This window comes from Perognathus longimembris, chromosome 4 (genome assembly GCF_023159225.1).
Source record: "Perognathus longimembris pacificus isolate PPM17 chromosome 4, ASM2315922v1, whole genome shotgun sequence".
NCBI lineage: Eukaryota > Metazoa > Chordata > Mammalia > Rodentia > Heteromyidae > Perognathus > Perognathus longimembris.
Window position 1 is genome coordinate 63,641,928 of NC_063164.1, and position 17,450 is coordinate 63,659,377.

The following is a 17,450-nucleotide window of genomic DNA, read 5'->3' on the forward strand; positions in this document are numbered from 1 at the left end:
TTTTTTCCCCCCATTTTTGCTGAGTAGAATAAAAACATTAAAAATAAGCTACTGACCTTTACTGACACTCAGATGTTCTGCTGTGTCTTCAGCTCAGTAGGGTACATTTCTAGGGAAAAGTAGGTATGGGGTTGGGTGGCTGGGCACCTGCATGTTGTTTTAGGATCTACTTACCTAGAACCAATGCTGAAAAGACTCACATGAGCGACTCTATGACACCTGGTCAAGCATGAAGCAGAGACTGGTGCGTGCATGTTCCTGACCAGAAAGGATGAGGTGAGGGATGGAGGAGCTGTGTGGCCCATAGAAAAGCTGCTCTTAGGCCCGAGTCTCCAGTGTGGCTGGCTGTGCACTTTCCTGTATTGATTTCGTGACTCACAGAGCATGATGGAAGCAGAAAGCACTACATTCTTCAGCTCCAGAGGAGACAGCTGTCTGTTACAGGAGGACATAGTTTCTGGGCTGACTGGTACCAGATTTTTTCCTATTCATTTATACACTAGTGATATGTTCACTATGATTGTCTTGTAAAGGCTCTCAATTTTTTTTTCCTCTTGAGAAAACAATTCTTCAAAAGTCTTTTCATTATTATTCTTGACTTTTATTTCACAACTGGATTTCCGAGTGAGGAAAATAGTTATTTTTTTTAAAACACAAATGTCTTTTGTTATTGTTGTTAAAAAAGCTTCGTGTTGGGCTGGGGATATAGCCTAGTGGCAAGAGTGCCTGCCTCGGATACACGAGGCCCTAGGTTCGATTCCCCAGCACCACATATACAGAAAACAGCCAGAAGCGGCGCTGTGGCTCAAGTGGCAGAGTGCTAGCCTTGAGCGGGAAGAAGCCAGGGACAGTGCTCAGGCCCTGAGTCCAAGGCCCAGGACTGGCCAAAAAAATAGCTTCGTGTCCAGGGCCTGAATGCAGTTTAAAGCCAGGCAGTGGCAAGTCCTGTGCTGATTTGAAGCCAACAGGGTTTCAGAGGTACTGGGGGGGGGGGGGGGGGGGCTTGAGCTAAGGTCACCTGTTGGAATTGATGGCTATTCACTGTGACTGGAACTGTATTCCCTCCCTCCCGCTTTCCTACTCTGTCTGTTTCCGTTTTACATGATAGAGGCTGGAGTTCCCAGATGTTGTTTGGATTAAATAGCATGTGTGGGGAGGGGAAAAAAAGCTTTCTTAATGATAATAACAGAGTCAGACTGGCTGGTTCTGTACTGACAGGAAAATGGAGAGATAAAAACTCCATTAATGGTGTGTGCACTGCCTAAGTAGCCAATAAAACAATGCTGTCCTCCCTGGAAGCCAGTCCCAGCCTGGCAGTGCCCAGCCAAGTGCAGGAGACAGCAGCTGCAGAGGGGCCAAAGTGTTCTGAGTGATTGTTTGGGGGGCAGGAAGGGATCTTTGTTCTCTTCCCCTGTCTTCCCCTCCTGCCCTGGTCCTCTCTTCCTCTTCCTGAGCCTCCTTCACTTGCCCTTTCTCCTCTTTCTCCTGTTCATTTTCTAAGATGAGCCCCTTTTTATGCTGGCTGTTCCAGAATTTAAGGCACATCCGATTAAAACTTAATGATTATTCACAGAATGAAGTGGTAGTTTCCAAGCTTACTTATTTGGGTTAGTTTGAGTTTGTGACCATGGAAAATTTTTTTTTTTCTTCTGGGTTTTGTGCTCAGGGCCTGGGCACTGTCCCTGAGTACTTTTTTGTTCAAGGTTGTTGCTTTACCACTTGAGCCACAGCTCCACTTCCAGCTTTTTGGTAGTTAATTGGAGATAAGAGTCACATAGACTTGCCTGCTTGGACTGGCTTTGAATTGTGATCCTCAGACCTCAGTCTCCTGAGTAGCTAGGATTACAGGTGTGAGCCACCAATGCACCGTTGGACATGTTAATTTATACGAAATGTCTCCATGGTTATAGTCCCTTAAAGTGTGATAGTTTTCTATCTCAGAGGGGATACTGTGTCTTTCCCCAACATCTTCAGATCCCCATATTTAAATAAGTAGTTAAAGAAAGGGTCTCATTTTGGAAGAGACAATTGGAGAATGGCAAAGGTTATTTTCATCAGCATGTATTCTGAGAATCTTGCCTGAGCTCCTTCTCTCACTGGAACCCTTCTGGTAGGTCCCAAGCTAGGTTATGCTGTCTGTTACTTTGGGAACTTACTGTCTCCTGGTCATGCAAGGCCTTAGGGTCAAAAAGGGGAAGGAAGTACTCTACAGGTAGAATAAAAAGCATCCCTGTACATTTAAAAGAGAAGAGAGCTGATATTTTGTTCTGTCTCTGTTACCTCTGAGCATAGAATTGATGTTTCTTTGCCTTCCTGTCAGCTGCCTATTTGCCTCCCTGACACTGGGGAATCAAACTCAGAACCTGGCACATGCTAGGTAAGCACTCTGTTATTGAGCAGCACCTCCAACACAACTACTTTGACTTTTATTCACAATGTTACAAGGGAATAGGGGCAGATAGTTGAGTGTTGATTTTGTACCATGGTGTAGCCTGTAGACTTTAAATATATGTTAGGAAGTTGGTATCTATAGCCTCATTTTACAGGTAAAAGGAACAAAACCTGAGAGATTAACTCAACGTCACAAAGTCTGTTTCTCCTGTTCATGGGTTCAGTTGGAAGAAGACATATAACTGAACCCACAATCTGGCATTTATGATACATAATTCAGGTGGACATCTCTTGAAAAGAAGCTGTCCCTTCTCTAGACTCTTCAGAATATTTGTGGTGTGGACTGTAGGGTACACAATGACATTGATTATTTGATTGATTGATTGATTGATTTGATTGATTGGGATTCACAGCCCTAGCTCCATACATTACTTTCAAATCTGAAAGTCCCCATGGTAGAGGAAACAAATTTGTTTACTTTTTATTACCACACTTGTGAGGGCACACACTATGTCAGGTACTCTCTGGCTGAACTGGGACACAGAATTGAAGAGCATCTAGCTTTTCTGCTATCTGAGGGGTAGTGACCAGTTCTTAATGGGCAAAGCTAGGGATGAGGAAAACAGCCACTACTCAAGCACCTAGAAGTGAGGTTTTAGGGGGAATTTTTTTGCCTCCCTGACTGGAGGACTTTGAGCAGAGGCAAGGCCCTTGGGTTAGAGGTGTTAGGAGGAACAGTAGGGAATGTTTTCAAGTACAACTTGCTTTCATTTTTTGAACTCCATGTATATATGGGCTTTGTGTTCAAATTCATAATCCTTTGGCTTTTCAAGGGTTGGTAGTTACGGGTGTGTGTCATCAGACCCAGATTTCAGTTGCACTTTTATTATATGAAGATAGTTTTTCTTACTCCCTTGGAATGGTGTATCAAAATATCAAGGGTCTAGGTAACTTAAAAAGACTAAGAGACTTAATTTTTACATACCTGGAGGTTGGAAAGTCTAAGGCATTGGCTCATAGGTAGTTATTTCTTGCTGAGTCCACAAGTGGTAGAAGGGGCTAGGTAACTCTGTGGGTCCTTACTTAGCGTTTTAATCCCACAGGGCACTAATCCTAGGAGATACTGTGCTTATCACTTTACCTCTGCTGATTCGGTTTTGGCATGGATTTTAGGGGCCACAAACATTCAGAACACACAATTGGTTGAAAATTTTTATATAGCCTATAATTGTATGTATATGTGAAGAATGAGACTAGAATCTGTGAAATTCTATTGTTTTTGAGAAATGGCAATAAGTGCATGTGTGAGATTCTTCGTTCCTCTAGTATTGTTGCTTTTGAAGTACAAAAAACCTTCATAGTTGGGATCTACTTAGTTATCTCTTGAGGGAGATAACATCCTTACATATGGAAGCTTTTTCCAGCATTGGCATGTCCCTACTTCTGTGGAGTATTCACATTTTCTGGTATCTTAAAAAAAAAATTACCCAAATGAACACAAACAGGCCACACTAAAGCTATCAGCACAACTATGTTCATTGCAGCATTATTTACCATAGCTAAGATATGGAGCCAACCCAGATGCCCTTCCGTAATTGAATGGATCAAGAAAATGTGGTATATACACACAATGAAATTCTATGCTTTCATCAGAAGGAATGACATTACCCCATTCGTAAAGAAATGAAAAGACTTGGAAAAATAGTATTAATGAAGTAAGCCAAAGAAACATGGGTTCCATGGTTTCCCTCATTTGTAATAATTAGTATATGTCTAGCATAGTCCTAGCAGAGGATCACAGTAGTTCATATGACCTTATAAAATGATGCTAATTGAAATGAACTGCAAGGTATGGAAACAGGAGGGTTTTTTTTTTCTTTTTGTATTTGAAGTACTGTATGAAGTTATTTCTTTTTTCCTTAGTTCCACCCCCCCCCCACCCTCGCCTTTTTGGTCCATCCCCTACTGTAAGGGGTTAACACTGTTCAGCAAGATATAGACTCATTACCTTGCTTATGTAACTGTAATCCCTCTGTACATCACCCTTACCATAAAATAATAAAAAGAAAAGTAACCTTGCCTCTCACACTTGTCTTTACCAAAGACACTTGAAGTTGTCTGTAACTCAGAAGCCGTATGTGTGTGTGTGTGTGTGTGTGTGAGAGAGAGAGAGAGAGAGAGAGAGAGAGAGAGAGAGAGAGAGAGAGAGAGATTAGGATAGTCCATCTAAAAATATACTTAAAATAGTTTTTAGACATATATATGATTCAGTCTTTGGTGGATGTAGTGTTGGGGATCATACCCAGGGCCGAATGCAGTCTAGGCAAACCCTCTACGATTCTACTATGTCCTTGGTTTTCTTTCTTTCTTCTTCTTTTTTTTTTTTTTCTTAGAAACAGGGTCTTACTATGTAGCTTAGGCCAGCCTTGAACTTACAATCCTTCCTCAGTCTCCCAAGTGCTGTGATTACAGATATGAAGGGCTTGCCATCACACTTGGCTTGTGATCTATTCTTCATGGGTTCAAAGTAGAAAACAATGGAAACATGTCCTTATGCTGGTGTTAAACCAGTCTCAATTTGGTGATAAGTTCTAAGTGACTAAGTTAAATTTGTGCTCGTGTGTGTTATCTGAAAATGAGCCTAATTGTTCAGCAATGTTGTTGACAGAATCAAAAATGCTATTCATGAAACAACTAAACAAAATTTAAAGCTGTTATATAAAAGTCCCTCCCCAAATGTTTAAGGCTTTGAAAGTTAAAACTAATAGAAGCTAGCCTTTTCTTTCTTCCCTACCAACTTAAAAAATACTCGATTTTAAAACTTACAGAAGATTATCATCTCCCTCCAGGATTCAAAATGTAAAAAAACCAAAGTCAGGGGAGGCACATGAGTTTAGTGACCTGGAACTTGTTTTTTTTCTTAGAATTGTTGACAGTGTGAATGGTAAACATGGGCAGTCCCTAATGTTCTTATTTCCTTTTTCTATTCCTGTGCTTTCATGTCTTGTCTTCTAGTTGAAACAGTTCTGAGGATATTGAGTGTTTCTTGCTGTGTCTATCTTAGTGACATGCAACTTCCTGTTACCTAGAGAGTTACCCCCCCCCCCCTTTGAAAAATTATATGTGGCATAAAGTTTACACATATCTCATGTATATATGTATATACACAGGTACACATACTAATTAAGTTTTGTCTTTTGTGTATGCATTTGTTTAGGTGTGTGTGTTTATGTGTGTCTCTGTGTGTGTGATTAGTGGGGCTTCAACTTAGCTCCTGGGCACTGTGCCTTAGATTACTCACTCAAGGCTGGTACTCTACCACTTGAACCAAGCTCTACTTCTGGCTCCTTGCTGGATAAGTGGAGATGAAGTCTCATGAACTTTCCTGCTTAGGTTGGCTTGGGACCACGGTCCTCAGATGTCAGCCTCTTGAGTAGCTAGGATTACAGACTTGAGCCACCAGTGCCTGGCTTAAGTTTCTTTCCTTTTAAACATTGCTTGTACAAATAGAGCACTTGAATAATAATAATGGAGTTAAGAACTCAGTGAACAATTGATTTCAGGGTAGGGGCCTAGCTCAGTGCAGAAGCATTTGCCCTGGGGTTGGTCTCAGTATAAACAAGCAACAGGAATTCAAAGAATGAATTAATTTCACATTGGAACTTCTGGCCCACTTGGGAATTTGGGTTATTGACGGTATGTATAGATAGTTTGTATTAGTTGTTGAGTAAATTGCTTCTTGAGAGTTGCAGTATCACAAATGATCAAAAAGCTAATGTTTCAACTTGTGCAGATGTAAATTAATCACAGGTGTGGAATCTCCAAGCTTGGGATGAAAATACTGCCAACAACCAACTTTGGGCAAGTTTCATTTTAAGAGAATTAATATATCAAAAAAATCTGGGTATAAAACTATATACTCTAATTAGAAGTAACCAAAAATCAAGAGACTGTATTTCTGTTAGTGGACTGAATACTTAACAACACAAGAGATACAAGTATGGAAAATATCTGTGCTTTGTGATTGCTGATATAAAATTGCTTGAGTTTAGGAATCCTGAGAGTCACACATCACAGATAATGTATTATTGATAACAGCATGTAATTCTAGAACCAAGCCTAGCTCCACCCTCTTATTCACATTACTCCCACTCAAAAGTAAGTGTACTTGGAACTCAGAAAAAAGGACTCCAGAGGGCATTCCTTCAATTCTAGGCAGATTGGTTTCAGTCCTGACTCTTCACTTGCCATATTCTTCTGTTTCTTGGTTTTCTCCAAACACTTCTATTTTTTCTTAGATATGTTTCCATATTATGTCAGTTCAGGCTTGGGGCTGATGATTGGTGGCTTCTTAATAGTCTTTGAGTAGATGAGAGATGTCCACCTGTTTTATAGATGAGGCCACAGCTCAGAGTAATTTGCTCCAGATGGTACTGTTTGGGAATGGATAGACAAGATTCAGTGGCAAAGCTGTGTGACTGTGTGGCTCTTTCTGCAAAAGTGAATTAGGAGACAAAGAAAGGCACAGCATATACTACAGAAAGGAAAGCAGTTCAGAGCATAATAGTATTTGCCATAGCCCATGTTAGTAGCTTTCTAACGTGACAAAATTTCTGAGATAACTAATGAACTTTAAAGTGAGGAAAAGTTTATTTTGGTTCATGAGTTCAGAAGTTTCAGCCCATAGTTGTCTGGTCCTATTGCTTTGGTCCTCTGATGTCATAGTGCATTGAATTAGGGGCACTTGGCAAAAAAAGTCACCTCATGGCTACTGGGAAAGAGAGATGATGGAGTCAGTCAGTGTTTCAGTATCCTTGTCAAGGTCACACTCTCAGTGACTTAACTTCCCTCTTTTAGGCTTTACCTATTTGGGATTCCTCCACCTCCTAATAGTGCCATAGGCTGGTGACTGGACAGTGGCATAAATATTGTGAGGACACTTCCAAACCATTGCATGGTGGGAGGAAGAACTTTCCAATTGCAGCCCTTTAAGTCACTTTGTAAGTATTTAGGACACAAATAAGTGAGAGTCAAGCTGCAGGAATTGTACAGGGGGCTGGCTCCAAGTGAACATCTCAGGAATAATTTTCTGGGGAAAAAAGAAACATTTTCCTTGTGAAAAGATGTATCTCCTTTTTTACTGACAACATCTTCATTTCTGACAATGGTCCATTGTATTGTTAGCATTTGTGTGCATTCTTCAATTCTCTCTTTTTCTTTCTCTCTTCCTTCTTTCTGTAAAATTAAAAAAAGGAGGATTATTTTCGAAATGCTAGCGTACATTTGTATTAACTGAAATATGGTAGATTCAAGGCAAAACTCAAATAGTGTAATTCCTTAGAAAGACAAGTTCAAAGTTCAACAAAATGGGGGCTGGGGATATAGCCTAGTGGCAAGAGTGCCTGCCTCGGATACACGAGGCCCTAGGTTCGATTCCCCAGCACCACATATGCAGAAAACGGCCAGAAGCCGCGCTGTGGCTCAAGTGGCAGAGTGCTAGCCTTGAGCGAGAAGAAGCCAGGGACAGTGCTCAGGCCCTGAGTCCAAGGCCCAGGACTGGCCAAAAAAAAAAAAAAAAAAGTTCAACAAAATGAGCACCAGGAAACAGGTACTTGAAGTGGGGATGATAGGGTCATAGGGAGAAGGGCAAGTGAATAACAAGAAGTGGGGACAATGCAATCAAGAGTTCAATATGTATCCTAAGAAAAGTAATGGAAGAGGTGGGTTGGAAGAGAGGGTAAGGATGTTGAAAGGAGTGACATTGATCTGTATTCATTTTCTGCTTTGTAAAATGACAACTCCTTTATACAGCTACTAAAGAAAATAGAAATACTAAATGAGTACTAGAGTAGGTAATACCCTCAGTCGAGGGTAAATCAGTAGGAAGCTGTGGTTGAATATGTATGTTTAGTTTGAACATTATCTTTTTATACAAAACGTGTAACACTTATAGATTTCTCTCCAGAGTTTAGGGAAGAGATACTTAAAAGCTGAGATAACACTTAAAAGTAGATTCTGGGGTTGGGAATATGACCTAGTGGCAAGAGTGCTTGCCTTGTATACATGAAGCCCTGGGTTCGATTCCCCTTACCACATTTATAGAAATGACCAGAAGTGGCGCTGAGGCTCAAGTGGCAGAGTGCTAGCCTTGAGCAAAAAGAAGCCAGGGACAGTGCTCAGGCTCTAAGTCCAAGGCCCAGGACTGGCCAAAAAAAAAAAAAAAAGTCTACCGTTTCTAAACAAAATTATTTATATTTATTGTTTATATTTCCTTGGAGGATCCTTGTTTTGCTTTGAATCCATTAGTAAGGTATATCCATTCACTCATCACCCCTTATTAAGGATCTACTATTTGTAAAACTGCCTCTGATACTTTGAGGGTAAAAAATACCTGTTTTCTTTGAGCAGTCCACAGACTTGCTAGGGAAATAGAGTGTAAATTTGGAACACTGAAATGTGGTCATGGTACTCAAGCTGGAAGCAGAGGTGTATATCAGATTGTTGGACAAGAGATATTTTGGGTAGACATATGCAAAGGTAAAAGGGGACAAGCTCAAGTTGTCCTTGGAAAACTGTAAGGTACAATTAGGGTGATGGCACAGATGTAATCATTAAATGGAACTGGAAGCCTGGCAGAAGTGGTAGAGTACCAGATATGAGTGGATAAAGCTAAGTAAGAGTACAAGACTCTGAATTCAGTCCCCAGCACCAATAGAACAACAACAAAAGTAGTAAATAAATAGACGAATCTGTTTTTCTTATCAAGAAACATGCAGGTTGTTTTATTTTACGATAGCAGTATAGACCTGGCAAGTGCTTACAAAATATACGGTTTGTCCGATATAATTAGGGAGAAATAGTATACACATATATGTAACATTGGAGCAAGAAAACAAAGTTACTCAAAATGTGATTAACATTTCTTTTTATCTTTTAACTTTATGGATCTTCTTTCGCTTGTTACCTTGTTTTCTCAGCACGGGGAGCTGAGCTACTCAGCCTGTGTAACCTTGTGAACACCTTACATGTCTTAGACAAATAATAATTTCAATGAAATGATTAGAAAAGGAGTATCACATAACTTTGGTTGTCTGTTTTTTTAAGGTCTGAAACCAGGACTTGAACTCAATACGTGACGCTTTGACTCATTGGCTAGCATTCTGCTAACCCCTGTTTAGTCTATCTTGTTAAAACTTGATTCCCCTGGTGAAAATTTTATTTAAGTTGGTAACTGACATAAATATTTTTAAGAGGGCATAAGAATATGTGGCACTTTTTACTCCTGCTTTGAAACCTAGGTACTGATAAGGATTTTCTTTGGTGGGAGCTGGTGGCTTATGCCTGTAATCCTATCTACTTAGGAAACTAAGATCAGAGGATAGAGGCTTGACACAAGTAAGGGGAGGTGGGGAGGAGTCTTTGAAAATGATCTTCAATTAAGTAGCAGAAATGCTGGAATGGAGGCATGGCTCAAGTGGTAGAATGTCAGCTGTAAGCAAGAATGCCTAATGAGATCACAAGGCCTTGACTTAAGTCTCAGTACCAAAAATGCACACACATGCACATTTTCTTTATCACATTTGCTTGTTTCTGCTTTTCGGTAATTTTAAACATGATTTATTCCATATGTATTAAATCAGGTTGACCTATGTTAGACCAGGATTGGAGCTGGAGCAGGATGTTGGAAACAGAGGTCTTACCTTTGAGAGGGTCTTTACAGAAGCTTTGCTAACATATCTGTATAGTGCAGTAAATAGGCACAATGAAACAAAGTGCCAGACATCCTATTAGAGAACCAGAAAATCTGGTCCTGGCCCAGTGGGTGGCATCCCTGTGAACTCTCGTAAAGGTGTTCAAGATCCTGAGCTGATGAAAGGCTGTATGGTATTATATGTGAAGGTAATCATCAAGGATTACCACATTCTAGTGAGACAACAGGTAAAACATGGATGCCTTGTGGTCACAGGGAGGATTGAGGTGTCGCTGGGATGGTGTGTCCACACATGAACACTGAATCCAACTGACTGAGAAGGATGAGCTAATTACCATTCAAGTCTGATTCTGTTTAGGGGTGGCAGGCTGGTAGAATGGAAGAATGGCAGATTCTTCTTTCTTTCTTTCTTTTTTTTTTTTTAAACTACCTGTTCTTAAACCCTCTCCACTCAGGGTGCTCTGATCCTCCCCTCTGCACCATTGAAAGGTGACAGCGATGCCAGGGATGGAGCCATGTGGATTTATACCTGGAGGATGTTATGGAACTCAGTTCTCACCCAGACATAGACCAGACTCCATGGATTAACCATAGACTTCTTAACTAGTTAAGGGCTGATAGAATAGAATAAAATAAAACAAAAAAAACCTGGCAAAAGAAAAACAGTTAAGGTACAAAGTTTGAAAATAATAGGGAAAATGTGATGGGTTCTTTGGGCATCCTTTTTTAAATATGTATATATGTATATATACACGAAATATATTACACGCATATATATATACATACATATATATTTAAGTAGTTGTACAAGGAGTTTCTATTCAACAAATGCATCTTGATCAATGGCTCTTGATGCCATTCCTTTCAACATGCTCACCCATTCTTCCCAAACCCATTCCTTCCCTATTCTTAATTTTGTGGAATATACATTGAAGTTTTGACTGCATTCTTCCACCCCCACTTTCCTCCATAAGCTTCTTTTTTTGAGCTACCAACTGCTCTTACAGGCCTTTTGAATTGGTAGTGTCAGCTGGCTAGAAATGCTGTGTCTGTTTCCTTCCCAAACAGTTTACACAACAACATTGGACATGGAAAAATATTTTTCAAAAAGAGAGAGAGGGGGGCTGGGAATATGGCCTAGTAGCAAGAGTGCTTGCCTCATATACATGAAGCCCTGGGTTCGATTCCTCAGCACCACATATATACAAAAAGGCCGGAAGTGGCGCTGTGGCTCAAGTGGTAGAGTGCTAGCCTTGAGCAAAAAGAAGCCGGGCACAGTGCTCAGGCACTGAGTCCAAGCCCCAGGACTGGCAAAGTGAGTGTGAGAGAGAGAGAGAGAGAGAGAGAGAGAGAGAGAGAGAGAGAGAGAGGAGAAAGGAATGTTTTATGGGCCACCTATACATAAGTTGTGTGTGTGTGTGTGTGTGTGTGTGTGTGTATGTGTGTGTGTATCTTTCTGACTTGTGTGAAATCTACTCTTTTATGAAGGTGTACCCCATACCTAATGGGGAAATGAGAAGGGTGTAATTATATTCAGTCTGTAGCCTTTGTAGTTGGTGTCTTATAGCTACAAGTGGAGGAATATGGTCCCTGAGTAGAGGCTTGCTTGGTTCTTTCTAGGCTTTCCTGTGGAGCCCTTTAAAATACTTAATGAGTAGCTTTTAATCCAGCATTATTGCGCACATCTGTAATCTTAGTTACTGGGAGGTGGAGGCAGAAGGATTGTGAGTTCAAGACCAGTCCTGGCAACATTTATGAGACCCCCATTTCAAAACCAAAATAAAGATAATAAGGGTAGGGACATAATTTTAAGTGGTAGACAAGGCCTGGATTCTCTACCCTGAAGTAATGTGTATGAATCAGAATGCCAGATTTCCTCCATATGATTTCAACCTCAGTCATCTTCAGTATCTCCCCTTCTTACTCCTTCATGTGGAGTTTATAATAATTGTCTTTATTAGCACCCACTGTACATGTTTTACTTCACACGTGGCCACTTTGTAGGGAAATTATGATGCCCGTTTTGCCTGTGGGGGGACTGTTGCAAGGACAGTTGGCTCAGGCTGTGTGACTATTGGATGGCAGGGCTAGGATTCAACTCAGCACCTGGGATTCCCTTGTCTACTGTAGCTTGCTGCCTTTGTTCCCTCAAGTCTTACCCTTGATCCTCTCACTTTATTTGTCTGGCACAAATAAATGAGTCTTTGGTTGGACAAATGAAAGGGATTTTGATGGACCGCCAAACCACTTCAGTGGAGGGTTTTGAGGTTACAGAGTCTAAGCAGGTTATCTTCAGAAGTGTAGTCTGGTACTTAATTATGCTCAGTAATTAAGTAATCTACAGTTGGTCCCTCTCCTCTGAGCCAAATTATATGTTAAATTCTGGAGAAGTTTTGAGAGTTCTGAGAGTTTTGCCTTAAATCCTGTTGCTGGGGCCCAAACATTAGAGATGTCTACATTGTATTTCTCTTTGGCCAATTTTTAGACTAGGAGACCAGTTTTCATCTTCCCATGAAAATATCCTGGAGCTTGTATTCTTTCCCTCATGTTTTGTGGTTTCCCTCCCTTTACTTCTTTAAAAAAAGCTAGTGAGCCAATCTCCACTCAGTCTCTAGATGTATACCTGGAGAAAGAATAGTGCTTCTGTGAGTTTTTTCCCTGGATTCTTGGGAATTGTACTGTGTGTTTTCCTAATCCTTAAGAAAAAAAAAATCAGTTATCAGCTAAGCGGGAAAAAAAATGTAATTCTTTTTCCAGAGCTAAAACAGTTGATATAGAAACATTAGTAGATAGAAGCAATCCCCTGATGTCAAATTGAAGGCAAGAACAGGAAAAGGTGACACTGGCATTGAAAGAGAAGGTTGATATTTCTTGAAGCCAGGGCGGCAGGATAGACTTGGAGATACTTGGTCACCATTGCTTGTAGTAGTTGCTGTGTTGTAAATGTCTGCTACTACCAGTGAGTCACCCTTGCAAATAAAGTAAGTTTCTATACATAGCATACAGTACACAAATCCTGTGTGTGGTATTGCAACAGAAAAAAAAAAAAGCTCCAAAATAAGTTTTTAAGTTGGCAGTCTCAACATGTGATTCTGTGTTCTAAGAACATTGCTTGTAGGTTTGAATGTAGGTTATTATAGAGGTCAACAAAGTTTCTCTCTAAAAAAGGGCTAGATAGTAAATATTCTAGGCTTTGCAAGCTGTATAGATTGGCACAGCCATCATCTTTTGCCATTTCACTGTGAAAACAACCATAGACTAAATGGAAAATGAACAAATGTGCCTGTTCCAATAAAACTTTTATTTATAAAAACAGACTGTGGGCTGGGTTTGCCTGGTTTGGACTACTGTCCAATAATGTTTGCTGGTATTTTCTAAATTTTAGTGTTTTCTACAGGCCACAATTCTTTGTAAGCAGCACTGAGTCTCCTATTTTTCATTTAGCAATGTTTTTGGATAACTATATAATAAGCAAAGTTTAGAGGTAATTTTGTCATTGTTGTCTTTCATTTGAATTTTTGGGACAGGGTCTCTCAGAACTGTTTCCAAGGCTATCTTCAAGCTTCTGCTCAGGCAGTGCTCATATCTAAACCCCCCAAGTTGAAGGAACTACACACTCAGTCACTATTTGGATGTATTTTAAGAATTTTGGGAAATTCTAGAGAAGTTCCTGGAAATTCTCATGTTTCATCCTCAAATTAAATACTAATGTTTGTTGAGAATTTGGAAACTCCTAGGGTCAAGGAGTTACTTTTTTTTTTTTTTTTGCTAGTCATGGGCCTTGGACTCAGGGCCTGAGCACTGTCCCTGGCTTCTTTTTGCTCAAGGCTAGCACTCTGCCACTTGAGTCACAGCGCCACTTCTGGCCATTTTTTTTTCTGTATATGTGGTACTGGGGAATCGAACTCAGGGCTTCAAGTATATAAGGCAAGCGCTCTTGCCACTAGGCCATATCCCCAGCCCCAAGGAGTTACTTTTGTCTTCCATATTTCACTTCCTGATTCACATTGCACCCATCTTTCTCCTGCTCTTTGGAGCTCTAGTGTTTAGGGCAGGGCAGTTGAACAGTATCTCCACTCCACCCCCCCCCCCCCCCACCCCGCTTCACTTGGAGATTGGAATCTTGGGAACTGACAAAACCCCATTGACTTTCTCCAGAATTACAAGTGGATCTGACCCCCCCCCCCCCCCCACACACACACTGTAGTCAAGTACTTAGAGTAAATTATTCTTCAAGAATACGTAATGTTCATATGCCTGCTTATACCAGTGTACTTTTTTTCTTTTCTGTGATACTGGAGATCAAGCCCAGGGGCTGTCATATTCTAGGCAAGTGCGCTATTGTTGAATTACATCCCCAGTTTCCCATATTGCTTTAGAGCCAACTAAAGAGAATGTTTGTACTGTCATACAAATGGTTTATGTTTTTTATTTGGGATTGGTATGTTTAAACTTTATTTGCCATAATGCTTTAACACTTTATTTATCCTAAAAGGTAGACAAGGAGAAGGAACTAAGAATATCTGATATGAACATTCAGCTCAGTGCTTACTGCCAAGAGATTTAACATAGTTGTCATTAATAGCAGAGTCTTAGAGTAAAAAAAATGAACTCATTTTTGGCTTTGTCATATTAAAAATTGTGACTTTGGCCACTGTTAAACCAATGTGAAGAATTTTCTTATGTATAAAAGGTGATGTATTTTCTTTCAGTTATTGTTAGGATTAAATCAATATAAACAATGGGGCTAGCACAGTGTTGGAATTATATAACTAGTAACAATTAAAGATGGGGCAATTTATTCTATTTCATGGAGTAGGAAACTAAAATTCACATTGAATGATTTGTGTCTGTCCCATACAGTAGGTTGTAACCCTCAGTTTGGCTGACTCCTAAGTCCTTGTTCTTGCTACCATATCTCATTTGTTTTCAAGTAATTATGGCTCATAGTAATTTCTCAGGAAGGAACAACCATGGTTGTTTGTGTGATTGGGCTGGTTGGATGGATTGGGAAGATATGGAATAGTCCTTAGAAGGTAGGAATTTGAAATGTTTGGAAGTCAATTTCTAGAGCTTATAACAAAAAAGTTGAGAAGACTTGCCTGGATTTTTTTATTCTCTCATTGCTTAGTTGCTTTGTTGACTGCCAAGAACTTGTTTGATAAGTACTTGTTATGGTTTCTGATTTAGAACCCACCACATTATAAGGATTTCTTTTTTAAGCTGCTACGAATGTTCTTTTAAGCTGTATTTAAGATAAAAGTATTACTAAGTTTAATGCCTAATATTGGAGGTAGAAAGTTGAATTGCACCTTTTGCCTCGTGGCTATCTTCCACCCCCTTTACAACAATGTGATTTTGATTTTTGTGGCATATATTTTTCACACAGCTCAATTTTCTTCCAGTAATTAAAACTCCATAGCCAGACAAATATGTTGGCTAAATTTTTGGAATAAACCTTAGGTCAATGAAATCCTAGTGCCAAACTTTCTAGACTTGGTTATATAGATATTTATCTGTATAAATATCTCTGACTTTCCCTTGTGCCTTGCCTTGCCTTCCTTTCTTTGCCTTGCCTTTCTTTGTTTTTTTTTTTTGGGAGGGGGGTAGTGGTGGTGGTGATGGAGGAGGAATTCTTTTCATATTTTAAATCATTCTTACTCTTTTTGAGATCAGGCGCTTCAGGGTGGTATGGCCTTAGACTCTTACTCTTTTTGAATACAACACTTTCTACTACCTTTCAGGTCTGCTGAGCTTGCTTTTTGGTGAATGATATTTGTGAGGAAATAAGTTCTTACTGGAAGATCACATTTTTCAACAGTATTTTACCAACCTTTTCTTGCTTGTAGTACACGGCAGTTTGACTTCAGTCCATAGTTGAGGGCCCAATGCATTTTAAAGCAAATTTTAAATTGCACTTAAGGATGGGACAGATGAATAATGTGTGATCCTTACCAGTTTTAGGACAGACCCAGTGTATGGAGGAGAACTAAGTTCTATAGTAAGTCCTAGTGATTGTAAATGACAGAGAATTAGAATGAGAAAGATCTGGAAAATTTACAAATATTTCAAGAAGGCTGATTAGTGGCAGGAGAACCTGAATTCAGGGATATGATTGGTTTCTCGCTCCTGAAGGATGGGAGCAGTTTCATGCAGTCAAGATGACATGGCTTAGATGGAGTAGTTTGAAAAATCAGGTTGGGTTGTAGTTCAGCTTTGGGCATTTGCCTAGCAAGACTGGATTCAGTTCCCAGACTTCAAACAAAACAACAAAAACAAAACAAATCAATTTGACTTTTAAATAGAGTAACAGAAAAAGAAAAGTATGCATCAGCATTCAAGCATATTCTTGTATGTCTGAACCTCCACAGATAAAGCACCTCTGACCTCTGGCCTCTTCCTGCTCCTAAAATGAAGTTCATTGATGCAGCCGGAAAACAACTTTAGTGTGAAGCCTACCTATTTCCCTGGCCCCCAGGATCCTAGGAAATCCTAGCCATCTCAAAAAAAAAACACAAAAAAAACCAATATTGAAAATAGTTAATATCTGAAACAGTGCTTTGTGGGTACTGCTCGGGGAAGAATGTTCTTAAGGATAGTCTCTTTGGGAATGTATTTTTACTCTATCTTTGTTCAGTGATTTCAGAAAATGACAAACTTCATGTTGACCTCTCTACAGGGAGATTTTTTTTTATTGTGTCTTATTTTTAGTGTGCTTTTTTTTGTGTCTAGATTCTCTTTTCAACTAGCTCAGGAGCCTCGCTTTAGACTGAAGTGAGCAATGATTTGATAGTATCTGCAAACCTTTCTCTTGAATTCCAAGGTGGCTGGGGAAGATAGTCTTTTCCACATAATTTTTTAGGAATGTTGTCTTGTAGAGAGTTGTTTTCTGCTTAAATTTATTGACGTGAAAGTTTTCTTGGCAAAATGTTGCTTGAGGTTCAAAAAAAAAGTCACAACAAAGGAGCTGTTCAGTGCTTTGTGTCACTAATCATTTCAATGGGAAAGTTTGGTTCTAATAAAAATTTCCTCTTCCTTTGGCAAATGTTGATGTTTTTCAAGTCTTCCTAAAGGAAAAGGGAGGTTGGATGGCTTTTTGTTTTTTGTTAGTTATCTAGAATACCCTTTCCCTTCCGCTTTTGTTCCCCACCATTGTTTTGTAAGTCTTTCAACTAGACTATCTACTACTGTGAATTGAAAATTGACCAAAATCAGATTATTTCACTGGTTATTCCAGAAAGGGTTTCTCTTATACTGGTTAATGTCTCTAAAAGGGATCAGGGATCTGGAAAGGGAGGGGGCCTTTTTATTTTTATTTAGTTTCTATTTAAATTGAAAGTTTACTGTA

The 17,450-nt window shown here is 39.7% G+C and overlaps 1 protein-coding gene across 3 annotated transcripts in view; it reads left to right on the forward strand.

Annotated features, from left to right (window-relative positions):
- The window catches only part of Acvr1 (activin A receptor type 1), a 124,610-nt gene that overhangs the window by 38,965 nt on the left and 68,195 nt on the right, over positions 1-17,450 (forward strand). The gene's annotated exons all lie outside the window — the stretch shown is intronic.